General features: G+C 49.3%; 1 pseudogene; it reads left to right on the forward strand.

Moving 5' to 3' along the window:
• Positions 1–2236: 2236 nt before the first annotated feature.
• Positions 2237–3276, forward strand: LOC146857681 (uncharacterized; annotated as a pseudogene).
• Positions 3277–14348: the final 11072 nt, after the last annotated feature.

The following is a 14348-nucleotide window of genomic DNA, read 5'->3' on the forward strand; positions in this document are numbered from 1 at the left end:
AAGCATAAGATGCCGCCTAAGCGCAATTAAAAGAGAATAGGGGGTGAGTCCGAAATAGCACAGCTTTTGAAGCTGGTGTTGGAAAAATTTGGCAGAAATGAAGAGGATAGTGAGGAAGAACAAGGGGGTGAGGCTCCGGTATCGGATAGTGAGGAGGTCCCAGAGCCAACAGAAAGGGTCCTTCCCCAGAGAGCCATAGTCCCCCCCAAGGCGGCCTTTCCTCCATTAGTAAAGAAACCTAGGGTGAGCAAGAAGGGGAGGGGGGCAGGGGACCAGAGGAGCAACCTCCTACACCGGCTTCTCCCATAATGCCGCCGCAGCCGGTACTCCCGCTGTCTATTGGGCCCCCAACACCAGTTCCCAGCCTGCCTGAACCAGCGCTTCCTTTGCCTGCGGAGCCACCCGCGCCGATGCCTAATATTCCTGGGCCCGCTCCCCCGATACCCTGTGTACCCGCATTACCAGTTCCCAGCATGGCTCCGCCACTTCCGCAGGAGGTACCCCCACAGACAGTAAGTGGGCCACTAGTAGAGGGGTGGGATGATGTGGGCACAATCTTAGCGGAGATTAGAGGGGCTTTGAAGGCTTGGTACCAACACCTGCTCCCCCAATCATTGCAGTCCCAAAGGTAGCACCAGTGGTAGCCCCAAGACCGCAAGGGATGACTAGTGGGGTAGTGCCCCCCACCCCAGGGCAAACGGGGGCAGCAGCAGAGGGGTGGCAAACGACCACAGCGGCTATATTGGCTACTGTGGCAACTCTTTTGGCGCAATTAGGCGCACCCGCAGTAGGGAACCCGAGTGGCAGCAGCGCGACGGTAGCACCATGGGCGCCAACAACGGGCATGCCGAATGTGCTTGGCGAATTGAACAAACAGGTGGCCCTCTTGGGCAAGGCCCAGGAGAAGGATGCGAGCACGCCCCCTCAGGTGGTGGGTCAAGCGGCCCCCACTCAATCCGTGACAACTGGGGTTGCTGCAGGTAAGGCACGAGAGTGTTCAAGCAAAGAGGCAGACAACGGGTCAAAAGCAATTGGTGGTCATGATTCAGTGTTGTCTAAACGGGGGAATTGGCAGCACATGTTACGGAGGACACGAGAGAGAAGATCTGGAAGGGGGATTTTATTGATATATTCTCCTTCGTTAGACCAAAGAGGAGGGAAGTAGAGCTTAGAGAGAAAGATGGGAAGGAAGGTTCCTTCAGAGAGAGGAAACCAAGGGTAGAGGAGTCGATCACTAACTGGTTGTTCGGTTTTAATGTTTTTTCCATAGTAATGCTGGAAAAGAAGTCAGAACTGGCAATAGCCTTGATTTGCTATTCAAATAAGATTTTAAAGGCACAAGCATTGTATGAGGGTGTAGCTTGGCTAGATTATGATAGAGACTTTAGATGGGCCAAGGTAGACGACCCCGACATGGGCTGGGACCAAACAGAGGTAAATGTTTGGTTAGAGAGCGTCAATAACAAAGCGCCCATGAAACAGCCCTTTCGGACTTCCCAGGGGGGCACTGGGGAGAAAAAAGGAACATGTTGGGCTTTTAATCGAAAAACATGTGCCTGGCCCCCCGGGGCATGTAAGTTCAAACACGCATGTGCCTACTGTGGCCACCCTTCCCAACCCGAGTTTAAGTGTATTAAGAAGTCCAAAGAAAAGGGAAGGGAGTCTAGACCACCCCAACAGTAAGCTGCCCACGCCAGTTGATTTAGGGAGGCTGATTTTCTGGCTGAATCAGTACCCGAACAGAAAGGCAGCCAAGACATTGTATGATGGTTTCTCCATGGGCTTCAGCATTCCGGCAGAAGGTGTAACCCCAGTAGGGTATTGCAATAATCAATTGTCTGCGTGCATGCACCCTGCAGTGGTGTTTCAGAAGCTTGATACGGAAAGGGTGCTCGGGAGGGTGGCTGGCTCGTTCTCCGCTCCCCCATTGCCAGGATATGTATGTTCACCGCTGGGTGTGGTTCCTAAGAAGGAGCCAGGCCAGTTCAGGATGATTCATAACTTATCAGCACCAAGAGGGGCATCGGTGAACAGTGCCATAGATCCGACCCTTTGCTCTGTGACATATTCTTCCTTTGACGCGGCACTGCAGAGGCTGCGCGATCAAGGGCCCAACGCCTTCATGGCAAAGACTGACATTGAGTCTGCTTTCTGGCTATTACCTGTTCACCCTGATGACTATCATTTGCTAGGTTTCCAGCTGAATGACCAATTTTACTATGACAGATGTATGCCGATGGGTTGCGCAGTGTCATGCAAGTACTTTGAGATGTTCAGTTCTATGCTTGAGTGGTTGATTGTCTTCAGAACAGGGCACAGCGACGTAGTACACTACTTAGATGACTTTATGATCATGGGCCCCCCAGCATCAGGAGAGTGTGGTCAGGCCTTGAACAAGCTAGTGGACATGTTGGTAGAGCTGGGGGTGCCACTGGCTCCCGGTAAGACGGTGGGCCCTACGATCTGCATGTCTTTCTTGGCCATTGAGATAGACACAGTGGTAGGAGAATGCAGGTTGCCCTGGGACAAAGTACAAGCTTTTTCACAAGCAATAGATTCTGCTCTGGCTGGGCCCAAAGTCACGCGGCATCAGCTTCAGGTGTTAGTGGGCCAGTTGAATTTTGCCTTAAGGATCATCCCGGTGGGACGCCCTTTCTCAAGGTCGATTGCCCGGGCAATGGTGGGGTTGACTCAAAGATATCACAACGTGCGATTGCAGGTAGACTTGAGGGAGGAGCTGAGGGTATGGGGTAGTTTCCTGAGTGAATTCAATGGTAAGGTAATCTGGCCAGAACCTGCAGATCCAGCACAGACTTGGGTTTGCTCACTGACTCAGCAGGTAGCATTGGCTTTGGACCAGTCTTGGGGTCTCATTGGTGCAGGGGCAATTGGCCGGCTTCCTGGCATGAGAACGGCTTGACCAGGAACATAGCCTTTTTGGAACTTTTTCCCATCATAGTGGCGGTTGACATCTGGGCGGGGTTCTTTATGAACAAATCTGTAATTTTTGGGTCAGATAACATGGCAGTGGTCGAAGCTATCAATAGGCAGGGAGCTACTTGTAAACATGTTTTGAGGCTGTTGAAACATTTAGTGTTGGCTTGCTTAAAGCTCAATCTGCTTTTCAAAGCAGCGCATATCCCCGGTGTGGAGAATCAGGCTGATGATGCTTTGTCTCGCTCCGAGTTGCAGGATTTCCGGAGGTATCACCCTCAGGCAGAAGAGCAGATGACTGTTTTCCCGACATCTCTGTGGAGGATTGGAGCCCCGCCCTAGCGGGGCTGGTGGGGGCTTCATTGAGCGAACGCACTAGAAGAACTTACCAGCAGCAGTTCAAAGCTTACAGGATATTTGCTAAGCGCGCAGGCCAGTTGGCCCTCTTTTCCACAGGGGTGCATTGCGAATTTTTATTAGCTCTGAAAAATCAAGGAAGGCCAGCGTCTTATGCTGCGGCAATAGGCTTCTTTGCTAAATTGGCGAGTGAACGTGACCCCGGCGCAGCTTTTGTAGTGAGGAAAGCACTGTCAGGTTGGGCTAGGCTGGAAGGAGTCAGGAAAGATAGTAGGAGGCCGTTGGATGTAAAAACCCTGGGTGACATTCTGGGGGTATTACAGACGGTATGCTCTTCTCATTATGAGAGCATCCTTTTCGGGTGGTATTTTCCCTAGCCTTTTATGGGGCTTTTCGATTGGGGGAATTGGTGGGTTCCTCCAAATTGGACCACACTGGAGGACTCCAGTGGCAAGACACAAAGTTGTTGCAAGAGGGCCTGGTGATAGCTCTGAGGAAATCCAAGACTGATCCGCTGGGTAGGGGTGTCACGATTCGGTTGTGCCCTGCACCTGGGGAGGATATTTGCCCAATAGCTAGGATGAAGGCATACTTGGCGATTCGTCCATCGGGAGGGGGACAGGCCTTGTTCATACATGAACAGGGTGACTGCTTGTCGCAGTATCAATTCAGGGCCGTGTTTGGGCGGGTGCTGGGGTGTCTGGGTCTGGATTCTAAGGGGTATTACTCGCACTCGTTCAGGATTGGGGCGGCGACACTGGCAGCAGGCGCCGGCTAACCAGCTGAGGCAGTCAAGAAGGTGGGGCGCTGGTCATCAGATTGATTTAAGCGCTATGTGCGGCCCATTACTGTAGGACACCGTACCGATATCTTGATTTGACCATGCTGACTTTACCATTTCTCTTCCTGCTACTAGTATGTCCTCAAAGGTGATATGGGTGTTGGGACACTCGTTCGTGCAGCGTGCCACAGTCCGTCTACGTCAGAAGCGAGTGTCAAAACCACCGGGTTTAAAGAGGATGGCGTTCTTATGGCGGGCGTTGGTGGTCTGCGAATCCGGCAGCTGCGGCAGCTGATCGAGGAGACAAGGGCGCGCGAGGGACATCATTTCCCGGATTTGGTGATCCTCCATCTGGGCGGCAACGACATGGTGGAGTCGGGACGCATGACGGTCAGGGAAGCCCTACTGACCGAATTCGCTTGGAAAGGGAGAGCATTTCCTCATGCACGGATTGCATGGTCTTGCATGATACATCGTCGGACGTGGGCCGCCGGTGTCCGATCTCGAGAATGTGTCGGTGAGGCACCTCAAAGGTGAATTGGCCAAGTTGTGCCCTGGCTCGGGCCGCTTGTGTCACATTCCACATAGACTAATCACAGGGGACATGATGTTTCATCAAGACGGCGTACATTTGTCGGACATTGGCACAGATGCATGGATCAAGGGGATCTGGTCTTTTGTTCAGAGCTTGTTTGCAGGTAGTGAGGGTGAAGGACCTGTGAGCCCTGGTCACCCTAGTGGCGGAAAGAGACCACATAACATTGATTTTCAGGGTTAACGGGAGGCCTGCTTACATACTCCCGAGGCCAGCACTGAGGGGAGAGACAGTAAGCTCTCCGCAGAGAGAATGGGGACACTGGCTGGGGAGGCAAGGGCGTCAGGTCACACTCGCCTCCTTGGCAGCCTGGTGATAGAGAGGTGGGCCCCTGAAAGGACGGACAAGAACCGAGGGCTGGGGGCTCACTGCTCAAGGACGCAGGTGGGTTGCGCCTTGCGTGGTTCTCAGATAGGAGAGGCGAGCCAGAAGGCCCCTTGGTGCTGGAGTAAGTGGATAGTTCATAGCCGGTGGTTATGATCAACGATAATACTTATAAATATTAAAAGTGTAAAAATTTTATTTATAAATGTGAATTTGAAAATGTTTTTGTCATGATTATGAATATTTGATGGTTATTAAACATGGCCTTTTTACCCACACTCTTGGACTGGCAAATTTTGATTGTGGGAGTGCAGGAGGTTGGGGGGGGGGGACTTCTTGGGGGGTCCGGGCTCTAATGTAGGCATTACACTGGGGGCCCATTTTATGAATATCGTAGCGTGTCTTGCGTAGAAGACAATATGTTATTTTAGTAGGGTTTGGGCACGATAGAAGTTCTGTCTGATGTGTACTGATAGATGTTTGTTTTTCGATATCTTGGTGGAAGGAAATGCAGGGAAACTGTGAAAGTCTGATTCACAGCATATCATGGCTGGCTTAGGTGCAGGTAGGAGTTTAGCGGCAAGTGCTGTTCAGATCCCTACACCAGTTGACTATGCTGTGTATCTCTATTGTGTCGCATATTTGTGATTTGTTCTAATATGTGGCATTGGTTATAAGAATACCATGCGGGAACATGGCTAACAGCAAACTAAATTGGAATTTGAATGTGCTTTGATTCAGAATCAGTTAATACATTATTAGCACTTTCAAAGCACCAGTCTTTATTCAATTGGTGTCATAAGCTATGTTAAATTCTGTTAAAGAGTCTCTTGCGTTTTTTGTGGCATTGTGATACGGATAGTGTGGTAATTGGAAACATGCTTCCATTTCTATATGCCATTAATAAATGAAGAAAAACGAGGGGCCCAGTGGCTCAGAGGTCTCCTGGGGGAAATGGCGGACTGTTTTGTTGGAATGGGGACACGTGGGACAAGCGATCTCAGCCGGTCGTTATGTCGATCGTATTTGCTATAATCGGTGGGGCTGGCAGATTCCGCATGGATCAGATGAGGTTTTGGCGTTATTTACGGATACCGGTGGAAGGGCAATATGTCCGCCACGGTGTGGTAATGTTCTCAGGCGTGTGCATGCACACAACTTATGGGAAGTGTGTGGGTCTGCCGCTCTTCATTCGCTGGGTCGGGTTTACTTGCTTGCGAGCTCACCAGGATCGCTAACACAGGCATCACTGCGTTGTGCCCATTCTGTTGAGCTGGGGGGGGCTGTCCATGTCTCTGAGGCACGGCCGGGTCTAGGGGTAGCGCCAACAGGCTCTAAGAGGGGAACAGGTACCCGCAGCTACCTCACAGTGAAGTGCTTGCGCCAGTAGCTTAGTGGAGTATACCAAGGGATGGTACCGATGGCCAAAAGCAAGACTTGAAACAGGCTTATTCTTTGAATCTCGACGCACAATTTGGTAAAGACAGTTTTTTTATGTAGGCATGGGGAGCCATTAGTGAAGGTACGATGGGCAGATTCACCGACTCGGGCAGAGGATCTGGCCGTACGGCTAAGGTGGTCGTCCACAAAGCTGAGGAGCCGGGTTTGAGTTTCGGCGGGAAGGCTGAAGAACAATTTGTGATTCTGGGAACATCACTTAATCCTCATTGTGTGTGTCTCTCTGTAGCGGGATTGGTGATCACGCGAAGTGCTCGGATATCCCTAATGCAATTAAGTGCTTTGGTTTGAATAAATTGACAGAGTTGCTAGTCGGGATGATCACGCCGATGGTATTGTACTCCAGGAAGATATACAAGGCATTTAGGGCGGGGTTGCTTGGCAGCACTTTGGCACTGTTTGATGGCCCAGTGTGGAGGACCCCGTGATTGGGTTTGAGTTTCGGCAGGGTCACTCAACATTTGATGATTCGGCAGCAAATCATTTAGGTTTGCAGGGCATGTGTCCATTGTATCAAAAGTGGCTTAGGTGAAGCACTCCGATATCACATCGCTAATCGGTTGTGTGGTTGTGAATAATTTATCAGTGCTACCAGTGCTGAATTCATCTGTAAACTTATAGTACAATACGGTGCACGGGTAGGTGCTTTTAGGGGCTGTGTTGTTCTCCTGCGGTGTAGTCCTCGGTGTGGTTGGCGTCACCAGCATCACAATGGCATCCATAACACGAGTGGGGAAGGAGTAAAGTAGGGACACATAGTGTCACAGCTGGAGTTGAGGGTGTGTGAGTAGGAGGTGCCCCAGGAACCTTGTGTGGGAGAGAAGCGAGCAGACAGTGATGACTAATGAGTTAATCATGATGATGCACAGTCTCGGAGCGATGAAGGTGTGGTGATGTTCTAGGTTACACCCCAATGGTTCATGCGATACGGACATTAATGTGGTCCTGGAATCATGCCTCCTGACTGCCTGAGAAATAAGGCATGCGGGGGAACAACCTCATTTTTTCTCTGGCCACCAATGGTGTAGTAAAGGGAATGAGATCTATCCACAGGAGTACGCTGCTCATGGGGAGATATTTGTACCTGCTTGGAGGGAGCACAGATGTAAAGAGCGATGGTGTCAATGTGGTCACTCTTGATAAGCACTAAGGCATCAGTGGAGCATTGTGGGTAGCAGGGGTAGCTTCTACATTGAGGCTCTCTGCCCATTCTCCATCCCGGGGTCCCATACCTATCTGCTGCATTACTCCTTCAATTATAGAGGGGGAGGTACAAACCTGACCCTACTGGAAAAGGGATGGTAGCGGAGCGTGAATGAACATAAAGGGATAGAGTAGGCCTGTAGAGGATCACGGGGGAATATATGTTCATCCGTCATCAGGAGCGAACTCTTGCATAGTTGTGCATAGGACAGTTGGGACTACCTATTTCAGCTGATGGATGGATCGAGTTGGGTACCCAAAACAGAATTGGGGCTGTGACATGCGCAGCGGGCCGGATGTTGCACCGGACGAGGTTAAGGTCATATGTCTTCCAGAGGTGTGGGGGTTACTTGCCGGTTCTATGGACCACCAAAGGTTTGCAGCGGCGGTGCGGGTTGAAGCTAGTGGGCTTTGAGAGTGTCTCCCTTTCATTTGATTGAGTTTGAGGGCCCCCGGATTGCACGCATTCACCAGCTAATGGAAGACTGCACGTGCTATAGGGAACTGCAGTTCCCAGAGTTAGTTAGCCTATATTTACGAGGTAATGTAAAACACCTTACAATATATATGCAGGATACTACAGATATGTTTGGGCTGGGACACAGGGCCGCAAAGGAGACTCTGTTCTTGGTATTCGCCCAATTGACTCTGACATTCCAAAAGTGGCATGGTGTCAAAGTGCCATGGCGGATGTGGGGGACAGGATGACGTTCAAGTGCCCCCTTTTTAATGTTTTGGCCAAGGGCGGTAAAGGCGGGATGGCCTAGCTGTGCCCGGGACAGGGGCATGCTTGGGAATGCACTCATAAATTACGCCTGGTGGTCGGATGGTTCATTCCAATGACGTACACATGTCTACTTTGGACTCAGACTCGGGGATCCATGGCATCGGAGTCTGACATGGCTATGGGCCTGGGGTTCGATGGAACCCGGTGGTCAGAAGTTGTCTGGCGGTGGGGAGGGCGAATGACCGGTTGGCCCTGGTCGCCCTTGTGGCGGTAAGGAGGCCACATAAATTGCCTTACATTGTTAAGGGGAGTCCTCTTGCATACTCCCAGGGCCAGCACTGAGGGGGAGATATGGTAAGCTCACCCCAGAGAGAATGGAGACACCGGCTAGGGGCAAGGGGGCCAGTTTACAAAGTAGGGCATGGGGCACCAGCCCCTAGATATACCCTACGAGCCCCAGTGGGCAGCCTGGTGGTAGAGGGGTGGGCCCCTAGGGTGGCGGACAAGGACCAGATGGCAGAGGCTCTCCTCTTGAGGACGCAGGTGGGTTGCGTCTTGCGTGGTTCACAGTTGGGGGGTGCGAGCCAGAAGGCCCCTTAGTGCTGGAGTGATAGAGAACATTCTTTGTCGATAAATTAAGTTCTGTCATTCTGCTGATAGATTATGAAGTTATGATCAATATAAATGTAATTATCATTCAGTGATCCAATTTGATAAATCTATGTCATATGGAATTTGAATCTTATTGGTTATATATTGTCATGTTTATATGTGATGGTTTATAATAAACATGGCTATTTACCCACAGCTCTGGTCGTCAAGTCTTGATTTGTGGATCCTGATGGGGGCGAGGCCAGGAACAACCTGGGGGGTCCGGGTCCTAATGGTTGACCACCCCTCAGGCCCTTGTGGCATCGACTGATTCAATTGACCTGGACTCAGGACAAAAGCCAGGTGGTCTCTCTATAAGTTGTACTTTACAAGTTGGACTCACTTGCCCCCTCAAGACAGAGGGAGCTTGGGCCAGCACAACAGCTGGTCCCACAAACAACCCTGCCAGAGCCATCCAATACAGGGATTCCCCTGGCACCAACTGGGAGATGGGCCTTGGCAACCAAGCCATACCTTAGTCCCCTGGTGCAGCCACCATCCCCCAGTATCCCCAGAGCCATGAAATGGAGTACCTTGGCCGGTAATGGACAATCACTGTAGCAGACATCCTCAGCCTTCCAGTAGGAAGCATAGTACCCCTGCGTCGGCTTGAGCTAAAGGCTTAAAATCCAATTCCATCTTGAATTCGCCTGCACTTATATTCTTGATGCCCAGGTTGTCTACTTGTTTTGTGGCCAAACATGACTCCTCCCCTGCCCCTTCCCATCACCAACGATGAACAAAGACACCCATTAAGTGGATTTAATACAGGGATGGGAGGGTGGGGAAAAGAAGAACTCTGGTGCTTGAAAGGGCAAGGGCCGTGTCGGCTGTCCGCAGGTGCAACCAGGCAGCGGTGTGTACTCAGGTAACCTTCCCCAATATTTAAGCTGTCCTGCCTCCTCTGGCAACCGCCCAGGTGACCCGCTGGTCATGTGGCAACCAATGGTTGTTCACTATGGCATACCGCGAAATTCAAAACGTGGCCACCATTGGCCACTGAACCTGACCAATCCAATCTGGCCACACCTGTCTCTGTGCCTGTAGTCTAGCGTTTTGGCCCCTTATTCATACGTGTGTAAATCAGCATATAGAAAATGCTACATAAGACAAAAGTGACTTCAAGGTGTAGGATTCATGTCATACATACAGGTAGGCATTTTTTAAGAGTGCTTGTTCTGTAGAAGCAAAACCCACATTGGTTAGGGTTGGCTTTACTAATGAGAATTTATTTCTACCCAAACAAACCCTTTTTAGCAACATTAGGATATTGAAAGACTAAAAAAAAACATAACTTTATAACATGCATCATGTAATTTGTATGCAGCTCTCTTCAAATGTTTATGTTTATGCAATTTATAGAGCACGCAAATACCCGTGGGTGTCTCGGCGCTGTTGAGTGTCTTGAGGATGAGATCAGTGATGGACATTTATTGGTCAAAAAGCCATGTCTTCAAGAGTTTCCTGAAGGAGAACAGATTTTGACATGATTTGATGTGAGTGGGAAGGGTGTTCCACAATTTGGCGGTGGCAACAACAAATCTTCTGTCGCCCCAGGAAACCTTCTTTGTCCGGGGGACCTTCAGGAGGGTGGCCGTTAAAGAGCGCAAGGCTCTATTGGGGGTGTAGATACAGAATGCCTTGGTTAGAAAGTGGGGTCCATTTTTGTGCATGGCCTTGAAGGCGATGCAGAGAGCTTTGAATTTAATATGGCTGGTGATTGGCAACCAGTGGAGTTTTCCGACCTGTGAAGCAATTGACTGGTATTTGGGGGTGTTTGTTATCAACCTGGCTGCGACATTCTGCACCATCTGAAGTTTATTGGTGACCTTTATCTGTGCATTAAGAAAGAGACCATTGCAATAATCAATTTTTGACAAAACTAATGTGCTTAATAGAGTTTTTCTAGCACCAAGAGGTAGGAATGGAAGGAGTTATTGTATCATTCTAAGAGTGTGAAAGGCTGATGAAACAATTGAGTTGGCGTGAGGCAGAAAGGTGAGTTTGTCATCGAACATGACACTTCGGGGCATATTATCAAGCATGGAGTTATAATTATCGCCGCTTTAGCGGCAGAAAACTGCCGCTAAAGCGGCGATAATGGGCTTGCTAATATGCACCTGAGAATTCTAATAGAAGCCCATATTTTCACCAAAACATGGGCTTCTATGGGAATTCTCAAGGGCATATTATCAAACCCATTATCGCCGCTTTAGCGGCAGTTTTCTGCCGCTAAAGCGGCGATAATTTTAACTCTGTTTCTTGATAATATGCCCCCTAGCTTTCTCACTTTGGTTACCGGAAGTGGTGGTGGGCCCAAGGAGGTTGACCACCGAGTAGAAGACCAAACCAGGTGGAGCTTTCAGAAAATCAAATCTTCCGTTTCTCAAAGCTCACTATTCAAGATTATGGTAGTAAATTATGAACTGCACAGTAACTAAAGGGTCTCTGTGAAGCAGTAACCCACTGAGCTATGCAAATAAAATACTGCTCTCTGATCTGCATGGTACAGTCCTTTCCAGCAGGCATATTAAGCTTTTGCGCTACCTTAGATGCGTCAAACCTGCCACTAGACAAAACTCTGATCTCTCTCCAGCAGGTACATTAATCACCAGAGTTATTTTTACACTTTTAGTGCTGCCTGACTGAAAACCACTGGATATACAAGGAACTGTGCAAGAGGTGCTTTCAAAACTGCTGCACTGCTACAAAAACGGCCCCCAGAACCAAACCCGCTCACCTCCCTTCCAGCCTCCCTGGGAAACGCCCGATGCCCGGGACGGTCAGTCCGGCCTTGGTCAGGTTCATCTATGCCCTGTTTTTTATTCCTTAATCTATCACTTGTAGTTCTGTAATAAAGATGGGGCAACCAAAACTACAAAAGCCACAATGCAAAACATAAATCAGGATGGGTGAGTTATGCGAGTGACACAGAATCTTGAGAGCTTACAGTGTTTGAGGCACACAGATGTTCCAGTCGAGGGTTTTCGTTACACAATTCATTATTTTGTGCTTGTCCAATTAAACTGAATCAAGAATGCGCTGGTTTTTCAACAAAAAAAGGCTTCGTATGACATGGGATTTTGATCTCCTGTCTATATAAAACCAGCGATAAAAAATCCCTGGGGGAAATTTAATGCGTGGGTGAAAATTACAACGGAATCCATTAAAGACCATTAAAAGCCAATTGTCAGTTCAGCTTTGTAACTGGGACGTTCGTCACTACAGATTAATCGAAGTGCCAGTGTTATGTCGTATTGTCTATTGTTTAGTGCTCTGACAAGAGGCTTCCTGGCGCTAGCAGAACTGCTTTAAGGCTTAAAGAGCTACATGTGCCTGGAAAATAACAAAAAACATATATGCCAACAACTGCACCCAGTGGAAACCATTTGTAAAAGAGCAATGGGAATTTCCACTAGGGCTCTTGCTCCAAAAGATAACAAGATAAGTCAAATGTATACATGGAAAACCAACCAACAAGCGTCGTGAATAAAGCGCACCCGACAGGTCAAAACATGTGCCTCTAAAACCAATATACAAGCACTCTCAAATAAACACCGCATACCCAACCGGAGAGACCCGGCAAAAGAATAAAGGCAGTGCTCTCTTAATGCAGGGGCCTTTCATGTTTAAATTGCACTAATTACCGCCTCATTGTGTCAGTAATTTGAAATAAAACGCAAAGCTTTCCCTAAATTGGGAGGCTGTCTCGGTTCACAGGCACGGAGGGGGTTGTGCTGCGGGGTTTTCAGGTGTTGGCCCCCTAGGTGGAATCTGAAGCGCTTTCGCCCTCAGGATAAGTGTTACTGTGGACTGGGTTTTAGGGAGGTGGTGTGGCTTAGCTGATGGAAGGGGCTGCCTTTCTCCGTGGGAAGATAATTACCCCAGTTGGTTCGCTCTAAATTGGGATCGTTTGTTCGCCCTGTTTTTCTCCTCCTCCCTGATTCGTGTAAGGGGCAGGCGTGCGGATTGCACCTTGCTGTGCCAATTATCTGATAAGCCTCGAGTGTAAACAAAGATGACCTAATTGAAACTATTCACCCATTGTACCTGCCTCTTGTGAACGCTTAATGCAAGCTCCACCCACCTGCGACTAGGGAGGCGATGTACCTACGGCCTGGTGCTGGTCATCCTACCGAGGCGCTGCTGCCCAGCCTGCCTCCTTTAAAACCCTCGTGGCGATGTGTGGCAGATTCACCTACAAGCACTCTTCAGTGAGAGCTCAAACACAGTGCTCGCTGCTTGTGGGTCATAGCGAAGACGAGCCCACTGACATCTCACGCTCATCTAGTCCTGTTCTATTCTTTTCATTCTGGCATACTGACCCTTCATTAATACAATTTAGAGAGTGTGAATCTGTGGGTTAATAAAATATACATTGTAGTAGTTTCAGGCGCACATAGGGGCAGATTTCCAAGCCTCTTGCATCACTTTTCCCATGTTAAAAGTGACGCAAAAGTGGCGCAAGGGGCTTGTAAATCTGCCCCATAGTGTTTGTGAGAGTCGGATAATGCATCACATAACCCTTAAAATGACCTGCACCACAACAATCTCTAACTGCAGATGGAGCAAACCATATCCTAAAATGACTGAAGAAACACCATCAGAATCAATCGCTGCAGTAGAAAAGACCATAGAGACCACGTTCCAGAGGCTCTCCCACTCTGGAGACTGCACAGTTTTTCCAGTGACGCATCAAATGAAGAATACGTCAGTGAGCAGAGAGCGGGGTCAATAGCCTCATTGACGGAGGCAGCCTTAGGTGCAGACAAGTTCTTTTTTAGGCAAAACCCCCAGTGGTGAGCAAACAAAGGGGGAGATGCGAAGGGGCCAGCTATCCTACCTAGCGCACCCTCCGTCTCCAATTTCTGTGACACCACAGTGGAATGTATGCGAGCAGATAGCAGGTTCTCACAATGCAAAACAGGGGGCACCCCTTGGGCGGGAATGCAAAAGCCTATGGAAAAACCCTGATACAGCAATTGGGCCGCGGTCCAGTTGGGGTACTGGTTCAGCCAAAACAGTAATTTCTCAATTTCAACCGGGGTGGGCAACGTCTTATAGGGATGAAGTCTTGGAATCTTTCCCCTTATCTTTGGATTTTTTAATACATTTGAACTCTGGGTGGGATGGGTGAGCACAGAAGGAGCAGGCGTGCTTATACTTACATGTGCCTACCGGCCGCATACAGATTTTTCTGTTGAATGCCCAGCATGACTCTTTTTTCTCACAGGATCCCCACTGTGTCCGGAAGGACTGCTTCAGAGGTGTCTTTTTATTCACACTCTCTAACCAAACGTTCCCTTCTGTCTGATCCC

This window comes from Triturus cristatus, chromosome 3_2, assembly GCF_964204655.1.
Source record: "Triturus cristatus chromosome 3_2, aTriCri1.1, whole genome shotgun sequence".
Lineage (NCBI taxonomy): Eukaryota > Metazoa > Chordata > Amphibia > Caudata > Salamandridae > Triturus > Triturus cristatus.